The sequence below is a fragment of the Procambarus clarkii genome, chromosome 6, assembly GCF_040958095.1.
Source record: "Procambarus clarkii isolate CNS0578487 chromosome 6, FALCON_Pclarkii_2.0, whole genome shotgun sequence".
NCBI lineage: Eukaryota > Metazoa > Arthropoda > Malacostraca > Decapoda > Cambaridae > Procambarus > Procambarus clarkii.
The window spans coordinates 22502924-22522063 of NC_091155.1; the positions used below are offsets into that span (position 1 = coordinate 22502924).

The 19140-nt window shown below is 47.7% G+C and overlaps 1 protein-coding gene across 4 annotated transcripts in view; it reads right to left on the reverse strand.

The window, feature by feature from the left end:
* LOC123754009 (alkaline phosphatase) overlaps positions 1-19140 on the reverse strand; it is an 818565-nt gene that overhangs the window by 508884 nt on the left and 290541 nt on the right. The window lies entirely within an intron of this gene.

Genomic DNA, 19140 nt, shown 5'->3' on the forward strand with positions numbered 1-19140 from the left:
CAGACCAAATCTGGAATATGCGGCGCCAGCAAGGAGTCCTTGTCTACATTAAACACACATCCTTTGTGCGTTTGTTGCTCTACCTCACTGTATCTACCTATTCAACTTCTCTTCCATACACAAATCTACCCTCCCACCTACCAGTCTTTTCCATTCTTGTCTCACCATTTCCTGTTGAACCCTGTTCCGTCTCCTCCCCTACCATCTCTTCCTGTTCCGTCTCCTCCCTTACCATCTCTTCCTGTTCCGTCTCCTTCCCTACCATCTCTTCCTGTTCCGTCTCCTCCCTTACCATCTCTTCCTGTTCCGTCTCCTTCCCTACCATCTCTTCCTGTTCCGTCTCCTCCCTTACCATCTCTTCCTGTTCCGTCTCCTCCCTTTCCATCTCTTCCTGTTAAGCAGTGATCTCTTGACAGTACTTACCTTCCCGTCTTATATATCCTGTCCGCACCACGGGTCTGATCCCTCTCGACTTTCCCTTCTACTCCCACGGATGGGATGGGAACAGGCGGGTGGGATGGGTAACCACAGGTACTCCTGCAGAGCAATTGCAATTGTTTATTATGCACCCCATACCCATCCCGTGGACGGTGGTGGGAAGAGTCATGTGTTATTGTGATTAATCCAGCTTGCGTATTCATCTTTTGTTATGTATACTCCGGTGTGTGCATGTATGTGTATTTGTGCCTAGAAGGAAACATTCTTCAAGCTTTCTGTAATTAAACACTAGTTGATTCAACAGCTTTTCTCTCTCTCTCTCTCTCTCTCTCTCTCTCTCTCTCTCTCTCTCTCTCTCTCTCTCTCTCTCTCTCTCTCTCTCTCTCTCTCTCTCTCTTTCTCTCTCTCTCTCCGCCCGCTATATATACATACGTCTCAGAGAGGCAGTCTTCCACAATATTATTTCAGTCACCCTCACGTCTGTCTGTCTCGTTTTTCTTCCAACGTCTTCATGCGGCCACAGACAGATTTTCAGTCATCTTAGGCTCTTCATTCTAGCTTAAACTTCTTTAGTAAATCCCAATGTAGTGTTCTATCTTACTGCAGATTCATGTCTACCTGGTGTTTATCTTGCCTTCTTGCCCTTCCTTCCCTCTCTCTCTTCCTTCCCTCTCTCCATGCTCCCTTTACTCTCTTCCTCCCTCTCCTCACAGCCTTCCCTCTCCCTTTCCCTCTCTCTTTCCCTGTTCGTGTTCGTATCAACAGGCGTCATCGTCAGGTGTGGGTGTTATGGTTGTAAGTTTGTGTGCTTGTAGCAGGGTTGGTTATTTGCTTTTGTGTTTGCGACAAATGTAGTTAGTTGCGAGAAGAATTTTTGTTTCTGTGTAGCAATAAATTATTTTGTTTCGTTTGACAAGATTTGTTTGACGGAAGCTTTATTTGTTCTTTTTTATGGTAAGCTTTCTGTTTGCGTGATAAAGCTTGGGTTTCTGTATTTGTGGCCAGTCTTGGTGTTTGTTTGTGGCCAACCTTGGGGTTTGTGGCCAACCTTGGTGTTTGTGGCCAACCTTGGTGTTTGTGGCCAACCTTGGGGCTTGTGGCCATCCTTGGTGTTTGTGGCCAACCTTGGGGCTTGTGGCCATCCTTGGTGTTTGTGGCCAACCTTGGGGTTTGTGGCCAACCTTGGTGTTTGTGGCCAACCTTGGTGTTTGTGGCCAACCTTGGTGTTTGTGGCCAACCTTGGTGTTTGTGGCCATCCTTGGTGTTTGTGGCCAACCTTGGGGCTTGTGGCCATCCTTGGTGTTTGTGGCCAACCTTGGGGCTTGTGGCCATCCTTGGTGTTTGTGGCCAACCTTGGGGCTTGTGGCCATCCTTGGTGTTTGTGGCCAACCTTGGTGTTTGTGGCCAACCTTGGTGTTTGTGGCCATCCTTGGTGTTTGTGGCCAACCTTGGTGTTTGTGGCCATCCTTGGTGTTTGTGGCCAACCTTGGTGTTTGTGGCCAACCTTGGTGTTTGTGGCCAACCTTGGTGTTTGTGGCCAACCTTGGTGTTTGTGGCCAACCTTGGTGTTTGTGGCCATCCTTGGTGTTTGTGGCCAACCTTGGTGTTTGTGGCCATCCTTGGTGTTTGTGGCCAACCTTGGTGTTTGTGGCCAACCTTGGTGTTTGTGGCCAACCTTGGTGTTTGTGGCCAACCTTGGTGTTTGTGGCCAACCTTGGTGTTTGTGGCCAACCTTGGTGTTTGTGGCCATCCTTGGTGTTTGTGGCCAACCTTGGTGTTTGTGGCCAACCTTGGTGTTTGTGGCCAACCTTGGTGTTTGTGGCCAACCTTGGTGTTTGTGGCCAACCTTGGTGTTTGTGGCCAACCTTGGGGCTTGTGGCCAACCTTGGTGTTTGTGGCCAACTTGTGTTTGCAGAAAGCCATGTTATTGCTCAACTGAGCATGAAAGAAGTATTGTTTGTTCTTTGTGCTTATGAAAGTTCTGTTCTATGTTATTTTTAAGAACACTACTACAAACCTGCCCAGGCAAGTTCCTTTAAAGAACTAGTAAATTCAGAAAAACTTGGCGTATGGCTTACATGTTCAATTGTTCTTTGTTAGAACATTAGACACGAAATTTTGTGCCATGGTTATAAAGAACATAACAAAATAAGAACACAAGAACATAATTTTATATTGTGATGTTCGTGTATTCTTAAGTTAAGCGCAGAATGCCTATTGACCCATACGAGTCAATTAAAGTATATATATATATATATATATATATATATATATATATATATATATATATATATATATATATATATATATATATATATATATATATATATATATATATATACTTATAGGTCTGAGTGATATAGATATCACTCAAACTAATTCACAGATTTGTCTAACCTACGCTGGAAACAATACAATGATCCGATATAACTCAGCAGTTTGTTCCATAAACCACCAACCCTGTTTCCAAACCAGTATTTACCCAGGTCTTTCCTGAATTTAAATTTCTCAAATGTATATCCACTGTTCGAGTGATGCAAGACCTACCCGAGACCTACGGCATATGTAATACTATGCATCCATATACTTTAGAATATAAACTAAGGATGGACCCCTCAGAATAATAATATTGCATTATTCTCTTGGGTTATGTTCCTATGAACGCATATATGATGATTAGTATATAGTATATGATGATTAGTATATAGTATATGATGATTAGTCCAGCTTTCAATTGGGTTGGACAATTGGGAACGAGTTAAAGAGTTACCATCACGCTTTTGTCGTGACTTTGAGTACCTGGTTCAGAGTGAGGGTGGGAGCCGGTCGGCCGAGCGGACAGCACGCTGGACTTGTGATCCTATGGTCCTGGGTTCGATCCCAGGCGCCGGCGAGAAACAATGGGCAGAGTTTCTTTCACCCTATGCCCCTGTTACCTAGCCGTAAAATAGGTACCTGGGTGTTAGTCAGCTGTTACGGGCTGCTTCCTGGGGGTGGAGGCCTGGTCGAGGACCGGGCCGCGGGGACACTAAAAAAGCCCAGAATTCATCTCAAGATAACCTCAAGATAAGAAGATAACCACCCTCCCTGAGGGATACCTGAGGCTCGCCACACATCTGCCTAAGAGTGTGTTTATCAGCTGGATGGCGCGTTGGTTCCCGCCTACAGGAGACGTCTATCTACCCGCTACACTGTGTGTTTTACCGCCCAAAGTAACGCCGCGCCACATCCCGCACCCCAGCTGTCGTGGCCATAACTCAGAAAACAACAAAAAGTCACAATAGCGTCATATTTCTACGAGAAAATATCTTTGGAGCAGTGCAATGGAATCGAACTCACGCTGACCCACATCGATTAAGGCGGTGAAGGTTTGCGTCACCTATACAGATGACGCAGGTCGAGTGAGACGCTCGTGAATGTTTCCCGGACTTGTTACACTGACGCAATTCGAGTGAAAGACAATTACAGCAGCTGCCAACTACAGAGAAAATTTGAATTCAAACCCAATTTGATTTCAGAACACCGCTATTAGACCATTGCCAACACCTGACAGAGGTCCGGGTCACTGAATACATAGGACCAATTTATTCTCCTTCACGTGGATCATCCAAGATTCGAACTCGGGTCTGAAAAATACGAGACTATTTCCCTACCAACCATGTCATGGACGCTCGTTTCCGATGATTCATCATCCAAGTAAATGATATGTTATTACCCAAGCCAATGCGGCTTGCAGTTTGCACTGGATTAACTTTGCATCTTTCATAGAACTAAGTTCACTTACATCTTACAACTGACTAAGTTGGCTTGCATCTTACAACGAAGTCAAATTGGCGGGCAACTTACATAAGACTAAGTTAGCTTGCATCGTTCCATAGGAGTAAGCTGACTTGCATGTTACATAGGACCAAGTTAACTTTTATTAATTTACACAGGACTAAGTCAAATAAGTCTCCTCCCGATGATTAGGAGCAGCGGCCACACCGGACTCCGCATCACCCAATAAACACCATTTCACAATCCAATTTAAGCCAGTGTCACCTTGTGAAGAGGCCCACTGTGGGGCGGGGGGGGGGGGGGAGGGTCTGGCACTGGGGGGGTGCCAGGCACCTTGATAATTGCCACAGCGTGCCAACTTCTCATCTCTGCTCGCAATTTATACACGCGCGGCCATCTAGTTTGGCTCTCTCAACTGCCACTCCGTCAAAAAAATGCAACTGTTTCGCCTACCAACAAACGTACCTCAAGCAACCCACCGTTTGGGTTGAAGGGTTGATGGATGCCTACTACTACCTCTTATCAATCGCGGCTGATGCGTAGACGACGTCAACATTGCGGTGGGTTAATTTTCACTAATACGTCGAATTTTTCTCGAATTGATCGATTCCGCACGAAGTATAAGACGTATTGGGTGAGAGAACAGGTTGGTGGATCTGAGAGCCGTCTGTGTTGTATACCACCATTTAAGGTCACTTTATGTTGACCCCCTCACGGTACTGTTGACCCCTCACGGTACTGTTGACCCCTCACGGTACTGTTGACCCCTCACGGTACTGTTGACCCCTTACGGTACTGTTGACCCCTCACGGTACTGTTGACCCCTCACGGTACTGTTGACCCTCACGGTACTGCTGACCCCTCACGGTACTGTTGACCCTCACGGTACTGTTGACCCCTCACGGTACTGTTGACCCTCACGGTACTGTTGACCCCTCACGGTACTGTTGACCCTCACGGTACTGTTGACCCTCACGGTACTGTTGACCCCTCACGGTACTGTTGACCCCTCACGGTACTGTTGACCCTCACGGTACTGTTGACCATCACGGTACTGTTGACCCTCACGGTACTGTTGACCCCTCACGATACTGTTGACCCCTCACGGTACTGTTGACCCCTCACGGTACTGTTCACCCTCACGGTACTGTTCACCCCTCACGGTACTGTTGACCCCTCACGGTACTGTTGACCCCTCACGGTACTGTTGACCCCTCACGGTACTGTTGACCCTCACGGTACTGTTGACCCTCACGGTACTTTTGACCCCTCACGGTACTGTTGACCCTCACGGTACTGTTGTCCCCTCACGGTACTGTTGACCCCTCACGGTACTGTTGACCCCTCACGGTACTGTTGACCCTCACGGTACTGTTGACCCCTCGCGGTACTGTTGACCCCTCACGGTACTGTTGACCCCTCACGGTACTGTTGACCCTCACGGTACTGTTGACCCCCTCACGGTACTGTTGACCCCTCACGGTACTGTTGACCCCTCACGGTACTGTTGACCCTCACGGTACTGTTGACCCCCTCACGGTACTGTTGACCCTCACGGTACTGTTGACCCCTCACGGTACTGTTGACCCCTCACGGTACTGTTGACCCCTCACGGTACTGTTGACCCCTCACGGTACTGTTGACCCTCACGGTACTGTTGACCCCTCACGGTACTGTTGACCCCTCACGGTACTGTTGACCCTCACGGTACTGTTGACCCCCTCACGGTACTGTTGACCCTCACGGTACTGTTGACCCCTCACGGTACTGTTGACCCCTCACGGTACTGTTGACCCCTCACGGTATTGTTGACCCCTCACGGTACTGTTGACCCTCACGGTACTGTTGACCCCTCACGGTACTGTTGACCCCCTCACGGTACTGTTGACCCTCACGGTACTGTTGACCCCTCACGGTACTGTTGACCCCCTCACGGTACTGTTGACCCTCACGGTACTGTTGACCCCTCACCGTACTGTTGACCCCTCACGGTACTGTTGACCCCTCACGGTACTGTTGACCCTCACGGTACTGTTGACCCCTCACGGTACTGTTGACCCCTCATGGTACTGATGGACCCTCACGGTACAGAAATTGGTATATATATATATATATATATATATATATATATATATATATATATATATATATATATATATATATATATATATATATATATTTATATATATAGAAGGGCAGGAGTTTGCAGGCTGGTCCATGAACACTCCAAGAATACACCTGCTGAGTGTAGGATCAGTAGTGGCCACGACCACCGCCAGTTGCCCAGGCTTGGATAACCATGATAAACAAACTAGAAAGGTTCCAGAGGAAGAGAACACCATCAACCTTGCAGAGAAGCGCCCTACAGACCGCGGGAATGTTGTCTAACGTCATCAAATTCGACTACCAATGAGATTTAACCCACATGAAGTTGTGTAACCTCACTGAAACGAGACCTTAGGGTCCGCGTGGGAATATCCAGAGCGAACAACATATCTTAGGGTGTCCACGAGGGAATGTCCATACCGAAAACTAAACTTAAGAGAACCCGCGCGTGGATATACAGACCAAAAACAAAGCTTCAGGATCCCACTTAGCGATATACAGACCAAAAACAGGGATTAGGGAGCCCGCCTGGGTATATCCATACGAAAAAAAAACCTACTTAGCTAGCAGATGGTGTAGGGGGTCGAGCTTCAGCTCCCTTTCCCGACTTCATAACTTTCGGTCGATAAATGAAATTATGCCAGATTTTCTTTCTATTGTATCGTATGATATTTAAGACTATTGTCAAAGATAGCCTCTATCTCCTGTTCTAATTCGTTCCAATGTGTCTTCACCCTAAATACCCCACCTATATCTCACCTGTATGTATAGTTTCCTAGCACGCCTTCTCCTTATATCTTACTGTTTATACCTTTATGTATCTTCCATGTCTGAGTCATGTCCCCTCTAATTGTCCTTTCTTATTTTATTTATTTTTCTTGCGATATCATGAAAATTTCCAACAGTCAGTTATCGTAGTTAATTTTTTTTTCGTCTGAGGACAAGTAAGTAAGCTTCATGCCGGTGCTGCATACTTAAGTGATGGACGCACGTACGTGATATATTCCTGCAAGTTGTCCTAATGTCCTCCAGCTTGGAGTAAGCTGCTATGATCACTGCGTTGTCCAAGCTGTTCTCAGCGTGTGGCCGGCCGCATCAGCACCACCTGAGGTAAACAGATGGTTCGAGGCGTGACCCGCACACTGAGGCGTCTGTCTGATGTCCCCCACTTATGTCTCCTGCCCAGCTGGCTCGCCCTCCTGCACCCAGCTGGCTTGCCCTCCTGCACTCAGCTGGCTCGCCCTCCTGCACCCAGCTGGCTCGCCCTCCTGCACCCAGCTGGCTCGCCCTTCTGCACCCAGCTGGCTCGCCCTCCTGCACTTCAGCTGGCTCGCCCTTCTGCACCCAGCTGGCTCGCCCTCCTGCACCCAGCTGGCTCGCCCTCCTGCACTCAGCTGGCTCGACCTACTTTCACCATCCCATTGTGACGATCTCACAAGCACCTCCTTCACCCTCTTTACCCAACCTTCCCCCGGAGATCAGCTTCCTTAAAGAAGGCTTTGAACTCTCTCCCTCTCCCTCACCCTCTCTCCCTCTCTCTGCCCCCTCCCCGGCCAACAAACAAGATGGATCACCTACAGCCTTGGCTCTCTGCTCGACACTCTGACAATAAACGATGTAATTTACAAACTTGGGTCATTTTTCCTCCTGGTGGCATCCCCGGAAAGGTGGCGGCAGATCTGGGATACGTGCGGCCCAGGGAGGTGGGAGGGGGGATTAGTAGGAGGGATGTAGGAGGGATGGGATGGAGGATAGGGGGGGTGGTGGGGAGGTGATATGGGAAGGGAGGGAGTGTGAGGGGCCGCTGAGGACTATTGGCAAAGTTCATCCCTTCTGCGACCAGCAATTAGGAAACTCTTCTCGTTGCACCCGTGAGCCCCTACGTGTTTGCTGCACCTGTGGCGTACCTGTGCCTGCGTCCAAGAGTTATGGGTGATGGCTATTTCTTCATTTCCGGCGGAGAGGTGGCGTTTATGGGGCGTCCTGGGGTCATCTGGTAGTTAATGGGGCGTCCTGGGGTCATCTGGTAGTTAATGGGGCGTCCTGGGGTCATCTGGTAGTTTATGGGGCGTCCTGGGGTCATCTGGTAGTTTATGGGGTGTCCTGGGGTCATCTGGTAGTTTATGGGGCGTCCTGGGTCATCAGGTAGTTTATGGGGGCGTCCTGGGGTCATCAAGTAGTTTATGGGGCGTCCTGGGGTCATCTGGTAGTTTATGGGGCGTCCTGGGGTCATCTGGTAGTTTATGGGGCGTCCTGAGTCATCTGGTAGTTTATGGGGCGTCCTGGGGTCATCAAGTAGTTTATGGGGGCGTCCTGGGGTCATCAAGTAGTTTATGGGGCTTCCTGGGGTCATCTGGTAGTTTATGGGGCAGTCCTGGGGTCATCAAGTAGTTTATGCGGGCGTCCTGGGGTCATCAAGTAGTATATGGGGGCAGTCCTGGAGTCATCTGGTAGTGTATGGGGCGTCCTGGGGTCATCAGGTAGTTTATGGGGGCGTCCTGGGGTCATCTGGTAGTGTATGGAGCGTCCTGGGGTCATCTGGCAGTTTATGGGGCGTCCTGGGGTCATCAAGTAGTTTATGGGGGCGTCCTGGGGTCATCAAGTAGTTTATGGGGGCGTCCTGGGTCATCTGGTAGTGTATGGGGCGCCCTGGGGTCATCTGGTAGTGTATGGGGCGTCCTGGGGTCATCAGGTAGTTTATGGGGGCGTCCTGGGGTCATCTGGTAGTGTATGGGGCGTCCTGGGGTCATCACGTAGTTTATGGGGGCGTCCTGGGGTCATCAGGTAGTTTATGGGGCGTCCTGGGGTCATCTGGTAGTTTATGGGGCGTCCTGGGGTCATCAGGTAGTTTATGGGGCGTCCTGGGGTCATCTGGTAGTTTATGGGGCGTCCTGGGGTCATCTGGTAGTTTATGGGGCGTCCTGGGGTCATCTGGTAGTTTATGGGGGCGTCCTGGGGTCATCAGGTAGTTTATGGGGCGTCCTGGGGTCATCTGGTAGTTTTCCGACGTTAGTTTGTTTGTCGTTTGTCTTCCTGGCAACAATTAGAGTTGGCAGCCTGTGTCAAGGTGTACCATGACTGGTAGGGTCATTGACAATGTCAAGGTATACCAAGAAATACCATAAATATATACCATGGTGATTTACGTTATCATGTGTTGAACGGGTTTACCTACATGCAGCCCCTTCCCAGTGACGAGACAAAAGTCGTTAATGATTATGGAATTATAGTGCACAGTTAAGCTGGAGCTCAACGCCCCCGCAAGCACAACTGGGTGATTACGACTAGGTTAGTGCACAGCATCCACACACACACACACTCCAGAAACACACTGAGCCTCGCGGCTGAGTAGACAGCGCTCGGGAGTCGTAGTTCGATTTCCGGCGGAGACGGAAACAACTAAAACTGTTTCCGCCTTTAAAACAAGTAAGAAAGTTTGAAACAAGACAGAAACAATCCATTTGACAGTTTCTTTCACCCTGATGCACCCATCAGTTCACCTGCTAGTAAATAGGTACCTGGGAGTCAGACAACTGCTACAGGCTGCTTCCTGGGGATGTGTGTGCGCGCGCACCTCTCTAATATGTAGTAGACATAATATAGGAAACATAGATTGGTTAGAAAGGCGGGGTCGAAGAGCTAGTAGCTAGATTCTGCAGAGACAAATAGTCAATACACACACACACACACACTATTGATAGAGCCCAACAAACTCAGGAACCTGTACATCAGTTGATTGACAGCTGAGATGCGGGACCAAAGAGCCAGAGCTCAACCCCCACAAGCACAACTAGGTGAGTGCACACCAACTTTACCTCTGGAGACACGTATAAACAGATTAACATGGATAGTTTTCTTGAAAATAATCAACATACAGTTGGGACGGACCGCTCCTGTGCCAGGTAAGTCCTCTACGGGCTCACCATAGCCCGAGCTACTTGCCCCGCTCCTGTGCCAGGTAAGTTACGGGCTCACCATAGCCCGTGCTACTTGGAACTTGTTTCGAGTAGCTGAATCTATAACAACAACAACAAGTTGGGACGTCCATTCAGGCCGCATAAATCACCCAGGACGCTACACACAACTTGTTTAACTTGGTCTGATATATGTGGCACTGGCATGGAACCAACGTCATATTAAACCCAATATTAAGATGTCTAAATGTGGAGCAAGTCAGGTGCCTGAAAGAGAAAAAGAGAGGTTCAACGTCGAAAACAGACTAAAGGAGTAAAATTTGACATTAGAGTAGAGAAGGGCCCAAGGGGATATGATTACGACGTTCAAGATACTCAGAGGCCTCGTCGACGTCTATAATATGGATTGTGACATCATTATGATAATAACGTTTTAGGCATTTTACGTTTTAGCAATTTTACCGGCTTAATACAAAGCAGTTTTTTTTCAGAAAAAATTAAAAAAGATTTCGATCTCATAAATTTATACAATTGTAGTTAAACATTTACAAAATTTTATGTTCATTGACTGTAGTGAACTTAAAAATGCACATTTAACTAGACAAAACATATAAAAAATTAAAACAGTAAGAAAAAAGTGAGAAAGAAAGATTGAGTGGTGAGAGCGAGTCAAGGAGTAAGACAGAGTGAGGGAATGTGGGGGAGAGTGGAAGGCAGAGCAAAATTTATGAGACGACGAGAAAACTTGAAGGAAAAGCAAGCAGACGGGTTGGTAAGAGAAATATCGAGTCCCGGGGTGCTCAGCTGACCGGCCAAGATATAAAGTACAACAAAGTTCGAGGTTGGAAGCCTGATGTTTGAGTACGTGTCCATCATAGGTGAGTCGGGAGTTGACATCACTGAAACGAGTGCCACTTCACATGGTGAGAAACCGACCCCTACAACGAACCTTACAATATTATTAACTTTGAATTTAGTTTTCTTCCTATATTGAAAAATAATATGCACTAATTTTCGAAAAACCTATCATACTTTGCCTGTATTATAGGCATCATACGTCATCAACACTGGGGTTCCTCACCTCCATACACCCCTTCCCTACACTGCATCACACGGAACAGCATGGGCCCAGGCTCTCTCTCCCCACCCCCTCTCTCTCTCTCTCCAGTCCCTCACCACCCACCCCCACTACCTGAGAGAGAGAGAGAGAGAGAGAGAGAGAGAGAGAGAGAGAGAGAGAGAGAGAGAGAGAGAGAGAGAGAGAGAGAGAGAGAGAGAGAGAGAGAGAGAGAGGTGTTGACATACGTTGGGATGTCGATTATGTTCCCATATCGTTATTTATCATTACTTTCTTGGATCTGTTTTTGATGGAATGATGTCGGGTCGTTCTGGGTGCCAAGTAGACTGACTCCCCGGGTTTACCCGGGCATCGCTGGGTACCCCCATGCAGGCAATGATAAATATAAATTCAACTATACATCAAATTAATGTTATATATACATAAACGATGTGCATGTCTCATAAAACACACATTTCCCCCACCAATTATACTTATACCTGGTGATTGTGGAATGCAATACTCATTATTTTGGAAGTTAATACTGTGTTCCATAACCACGTTTAAGGATCCTATGCTTAAGTTAACTTTATAAGCACTACAATTGCTATTACTTATACTTCTATTACAAGTCTTAATACTGCTGCAGGTGATACAACAAGTGTAAATCCTACAATTAATACAACTGCTACTACCACCACTATCAGAATACAGTACCAAGCAAGCCGGGATAAGTGAGACGAAGCCGAAACACGTGATCCCAAATATCTCCAGGACCCGGGGTTCGAATCTCGCCCTCCCCCTCTCAGCCACGCATGAATATTCGATAGCGTGTACCCGCTCTCCCATTAACTAAACTTTAGCCTATATTTCCCCTGGATAAATGCCTGGAGCCTGATTCTGTTGGTCGACACACAAGCTGTGATTTTTACGTGTATGGGGTTTGGATACGTGCGTGTGCATGTGTGTGTTTTAGTGTGTGCGTGTGTGCTTGAGTGTGTGTGTGTGCGCATGTGTGTGTGTGTGTGTGTGTGTGTGTGTGTGTGTGTGTGTGTGTGTGTGTGTGTGTGTGTGTGTGTGTGTGTGTGTGTGTTTGATTTATGCGTGTGATTGTATGATTATACATATATACAAATAAAAACTCCGTCTTCAGACAACATACAGGCCGTCTGTTTAAGTCACATAACATGCTAAACATACACTCACTCCACACATTCTCATATTCTATTTACACGTGCAAACCCTTGTTCCTACATGCTAATCTTGATCTGAAACGTTTCCTTAATAGGTGTAATAGAATCCATAAGCACTACACCATAAATAAATACATCTTTGATATCCCCAGAGTCAAACTAAATCTGTGAAAACACTCCATGCAAATAAAAGGACCCAGTCTATGGTACTCACTCCCTGATGAACTAATTCCAACCTATAGCTTATTCAAAGTGCCTAATTTTCTTCTCATAGTTTCCTACTTTGTACTTCAAACTCATACTGTAATTTGTACTACCCCACTTCCCCTATATTATTACTTATAAATCTTTTCCAGTGTGATCACCTTTAGTCAATCACCTTTATACTGTAGTTATTGATATAAAACCTTGCTACAATGTGCCTTTTCATCTTTCCTGATATGTTAGATTAAGGACCTGCCTGGAACGCTATGCGTGTGTTAGTGGCTTTGTGAAGATTGTAAAAATTCCAATTTTATGTAATCTCACCAACCCATTGTACCTTCTTGTGAATAAATTATTATTATTATTATTATTTTGGACTTTGGGGAGAGTCCTGGGAGGACTTTGGGGAGAGTCCTGAGAGGACTTTGGGGGAAGTCCTGAGAGGACTTTGGGGAGAGTCCTGGGAGAACTTTGGGGAGAGTCCTGGGAGGACTTTGGGGAGAGTCCTGAGAGGACTTTGGGGGAAGTCCTGAGAGGACTTTGGGGAGAGTCCTGGGAGAACTTTGGGGAGAGTCCTGAGAGGACTTTGGGGAGAGTCCTGGGAGAACTTTGGGGAGAGGGTTCTGGCTCTCGATGAACTCTCAACATCCGCTGAACACGAAATCATCGGATCATCGGCCTCCAACAATCGGGATTCCTGGTCGGAGACCGGGCCGCGGGGCTGTTGATCCCCGGAAGCTACACAAGGGAACCCCAGAAGTCGGCAAAACCAATGAAGGTCGTTCGAATAGTGAAGAATCACGCTGGAGACGATCGAAAGAGAACTTATAATGAAGGATCGTGTAGTCCTGTGTAGGGAAGATCCTGTGTAAGAAAGATCCTGTGTAGGAAAGATCCTGTGTAGGGAAGATCCTGTGTAGGGAAGATCCTGTGTAGTGGAAATCCTGTGTAGGGAAGATCCTGTGTAGGGAAGATCCTGTGTAGGGAAGATCCTGTGTAGGGAAGATCCTGTGTAGGGAAGATCCTGTGTAGGGAAGATCCTGTATAGGGAAGATCCTGTATACTGAAGATCCTGTATAGGGGAGATACTGTGTAGTGGAGATCCTGTGTAGTGGAGATCCTGTGTAGTGGAGATCCTGTGTAGTGGAGATCCTGTGTAGGGGAGATCCTGTGTAGGGAAGATCCTGTGTAGGGAAGATCCTGTGTAGGGAAGATCCTGTGTAGGGAAGATCCTGTGTAGGGAAGATCCTGTGTAGGGAAGATCCTGTGTAGGGAAGATCCTGTGTAGGGAAGATCCTGTGTAGGGAAGATCCTGTGTAGGGAAGATCCTGTGTAGGGAAGATCCTGTGTAGGGAAGATCCTGAGTAGGGAAGATCCTGAGTAGGGAAGATCCTGAGTAGGGAAGATCCTGAGTAGGGAAGATCCTGTGTAGGGAAGATCCTGTGTAGGGAAGATCCTGGGTAGGGAAGATCCTGTGTAGGGAAGATCCTGTGTAGGGAAGATCCTGTGTAGTGAAGATCCTGTGTAGTGAAGATCCTGTGTAGTGAAGATCCTGTGTAGTGAAGATCCTGTGTAGTGAAGATCCTGTGTAGTGAAGATCCTGTGTGGTGAAGATCCTGTGTGGTGAAGATCCTGTGTGGTGAAGATCCTGTGTAGTGAAGATCCTGTGTGGTGAAGATCCTGTGTAGTGAAGATCCTGTGTGGTGAAGATCCTGTGTAGTGAAGATCCTGTGTGGTGAAGATCCTGTGTAGCGTTCATGTGCTTCAACACAAGTCTATCATGATGCGTTGAAGAACGTGAAATTGTTCCCGCATATTCTCTTCATTCATTCATTCATTCATTCATTCATTCATTCATTCATTCATTCATCCATCTATTTATCTATCTATCTATCTATCTATCTATCTATCTATCTATCTATCTATCTATCTATCTATAAAACGATGGCCTGTGTACACACAGGACCACCTCAACACCTGCCACCTACACCCCCACCTCCCCAGGTGTCGGATAAACACATTTATCTCCAGGTTATCTCGTCGTTGTACCTAGATATCTCTGGGTGTATCTCAGGTGTATATTTCCCGGGACAGTGTTGGTGTGGTGTCCGGCGGCCTGCCTCATCCCACCACACCAGCCGCCGGCAAGATACAAGGAATAATTACTGGCAATGTTGCCCTGGAGGGTAGCAAATATGGCCCTTGTGACCCCTCGACGCAGGGTTCATTATGGGACTATGGCATGAAGTGTAAGTGTGTGTGTAGTGAAGATCCTGTGCAGTGAAGATCCTGTGCAGTGAAGATCCTGTGCAGTGAAGATCCTGTGCAGTGAAGATCCTGTATAGGGAAGATCTTCCCTATACAGGAGTGTGCGTGCGTGCGTGCGTGCGTGCGTGCGTGCGTGTGTGCGTGTGCGTGTGTGCGTGTGTGTGTGTGTGTGTGTGTGTGTGTGTGTGTGTGTGTGTGTGTGTGTGTGTGTGTGTGTGTGTGTGTGTGTGTGTGTGTGTGTGTGTGTGTGTGTGTGTGTGTGTGTGCGTGCGTGTGTGTGTGTGTTTGTATTTATTATTTGTTTTATAAGAGCTCTGGCTCTTTGGTCCCGCCTCTCAACTGTCAATCAACTGGTGTACAGGTTCCTGAGCCTACTGGGCTCTACCATATCTACACTTGAAACTGTGTATGGAGTCAGCCTCCACCACATCACTTCCTAATGCATTCCATTTGTCAACTACTCTGACACTGAAAAAATTCTTTCTAATGTCTCTATGGCTCATTTGGGCACTCAAAATTATGTGTGTCTGTGTGTGTGTGGGTAATTACCTAAGTGTAGTCACAGGATGAGAGCTACGCTCGTGGTGTCCCGTCTTCCCAGTACTCTTTGTCATATAACGCTTTGAAACTACTGACGGTCTTAGGCCTCCTCCACCTTCTCACTCAACATGTTCCAACCGTCTACCATACTGTTTGTAAAAGAGAACCTTCTTGTATTTTTCAGCACTTTCGTTTCCTTTGCTTTAATCTTTGACCTTTTGCTCTTGAAGTTGCAGATTTCAGGAAATCCTCTTTGTCTATTTTGTCGATTCCTGTTAATATTTTGTATGCAGTGATCATGTGGCCTCTCTTTTATTTTCTACCTTTGGGACATTTCACATTGTAGCCTCTCCTCGTAGTTCTTGTTATTCAGCTTTGGAAGACATTTAGTAACATATCTTTGCACCCTTTCCATCCTTATTTATATCCTTTTTGAGATATGGGCGCCATGCAACCGCTGCATATTCCAATTGGGGTCTCGCAAAGTTCCTGAACAGATTATTTAGTATTTCAACGTCCATGTTGACACCCATCCCACACATCTGAACATGTAGAATCGAAGACGTTCTGGACCGTCCAGGATCACTATGAAGTGTAATAAAAAAGTATAAGAATTAAACATATTCCACTTGATATCACTGTATCATCTTATGGTTATCACTCTTCATATGCCCGTGACTCCCCCTACCTGGCCAGCTGTTCTACCCCGGGCCAGCTGTTCCACCCCGAGCCAGCTGTTCCACCCCGGGCCAGCTGTTCCACCCCGGGCCAGCTGTTCCACCCCGAGCCAGCTGTTCCACCCCGAGCCAGCTGTTCCACCCCGGGCCAGCTGTTCCACCCCGAGCCAGCTGTTCCACCCCGAGCCAGCTGTTCCACCCCGGGCCAGCTGTTTCACCCCGAGCCAGCTGTTCCACCCCGAGCCAGCTACCTAAGAAATTTCCCCGACCCTCCCCCAACATGGACTCTTAGTGGCCAGTACCCCGTTCACATACCATGGTAAATGTGGTATGCGTTCGTCATACCTTCTTGACTACCTTGCCAAAATACCAACATACCACACCTTACCCGCCCACCGCCTATATTAATCCCAGGAGGAGTCCGGGCGTAGGGTGCTTAGGGGGCAGGAGTGGGGAGAGGGGGAAGAGTGAGGGGGGGGGGGGGAGAATAGCTGGGTAGAAATGTGTGGGCGGGGGGAGTAATATGAGTTGAGGGGAGAGGGGAGAGGGGAGTGAGGGGAGAGGGGCAGAGCCAGGACGTAAACAGCATATGACACATTACCGGCCGCTGCCATAAGGCCAGGTAAGCTCTACCTGTTATCATTTCCTTGTGAGGCTGTGTAGCGGGCCTGCCATACTCTCTCCCTCGCCGTCTATACACTGTGTATAATGTTACAGTGTGTTCACGGACACTGTAATATACGGCAGCTATGAGTCTCCTTCTTGATGGGCGCTGCTAAGCTTCTCTGGTTACAGAATTTTTCACCACTTACCACTGGCTTCATGTAACACGCGATCACTACTATGGTCACTGGATGTAACGCAACACCTAGTCACTGCTATAGTTACTGATGTAACGCAACACCTAATTAATGGTATAGTTAGTGATGTAACAGATATCTAATTGGCCAATGGGCAATTTGATTGACTCCGACCAGCCTATGACAAGGCTGTCACAACCCCAACCAGTCACCCAGCAAAGTTGGGTGAGGCTAGCCCGAAGCGTCTATAGCATCCAACCTTGGACGGACAGACATTCTGTTTTATATACTAGATGGGCTACCTGAATACACCCAGGTCTTTACCCCTCCTCTTCCAGTCTCCCTCTATCTCCTCCCTCACCACCTTTCTTCCCCTTTCGCCTCTCTCTCCCCCGACACCCCACTCTCCTTGCCTCCTTCTCTCCCTAAAGTGATTGCAAAGCTCCAATTTCTCACACGGTAGATCTGAAGGATCTAACAACTGGACATTCAATAATGTAGTGCGAGACCACGACCCGGTGGGAGTATCCAAACTTGTGGAAAGCAAAACCAGAGTATACTACAGTGCATATGCCGATATGTCTTAAAAATGTGGCACTGAGGCCGACCCCGAGTAGCCTATGACACTCCCAAACCCATTATGATTCATCTTGAAAAGTTGGGTGAGAGCCGGCCTCAAGCGTCAACCTTAGACAAACGCACACACTTATCTCCGTCATGAGACCAACCAAGGGACAAAGTCCAGTTAGGTGGTCTGAATAGACAAACGGTCTGAGGAATGAGGTCTGAAGATGGGTGGAGTCTAAACAGAACATGGGGGTCTGAATACACAAAGATGATCTGCACCAAGGACCACCACGGTCACCCCCAGGGTCATCCCCCAGGGTCACCAGAGGTTACGGTTTGGTCACTCCAGAGGCACCAAAGATTACTGTAGGATCACCAATGGTTGCCATAAGGTCATCACTGCTCACCAAGAATCGCCCCAGATCCTCAAAGGGTACCAAGGGTCACCAAAGGGCACCCACAGACAATCAGCACAGACTTGCCAGCCAAGCTCCAAACACCAGTCCAGACCCTTTGGTCCTTATCACTGTTGTTCACCTGGACTTTGTTTCACAAAATGAATTTCTTCCCGTTCAGAGTAAGACCCCAAAATAAATCTGCACCTAATTTGCATAATCTAATTATTCTAACAGATTAGGCTATTTGAAAGTTGTTTTGGAGTATTTTTGGAGTATGTTTTGGAGTTTTTGGAGTATTTTGTCTATTTTCACGATTTTTTCTCTCGTTTTCTTTAGATGTTGGTTCGTCTTGGCCAACTTCCGGAAGGACGGCACCGGATGTTATGAATTTTCCGAAGACGGAGGTCAATGTTTTGATGGTGGTGAGTGTGGTGGTGGTGGTGGTGAGTGTGGTGGTGGTGGTCAGTGTGGTGGTGGTGGTCAGTGTGGTGGTCAGGTGGTGGTGGTGGTCAGTGTGGTGGTGGTGGTGGTGGTGGTGGTCAGTGTGGAGGTCAGTGCGGTGACAGAGGTCAGAATGTCCCAATCTAGCACAGGTGTGGGTAATAGAGGTGACCTTAGCAGAAGCAGCGTGCCACGAGGGGACTCCACCAATGCCTCTGGAGGCACTGGACCTGGTCACCAGACCTCGGAGGGGGGGGGGGCGGCAGACCTCCACTACATCCCTGGAGGATCATAACATTACTCCGGGGGCTTCCGCCCGGCTTAACGAGGCAACTGCTGGCGGGTCTCGTTCCCTCGACAACTCCACCAACACTGTTATTTTGGTGAATCTTGGTTCTTTTATTAATTAATTTGTCTATTATATTAATTGGTCTCGGTAGTACAGTGGCTATATGTCACATTTAGGGGTCCCGGGTTCGATCCCCGGGTGGGACAGAAATGGTCTTGCACATTACCTTTCACCTAATATGGCTGTTCACCTATGAGTAAATAGATCCTCTGGACTTAGGTAACTGTTGTGGGGTTGAATCGTGGGAACAGGACCTCGAGACAACCCCTAAGGTATATATATACACACAAGCTTCCTGTCCCCGACAAAAGTAATTATTGGCATTAATTCATGGGAACTATTGTGATGGCGCAAGCTTTTCCAAGAGCAGGGTTTGTATGCTGCTGCTGCTGCTCTTGTTACTGCTGCTGC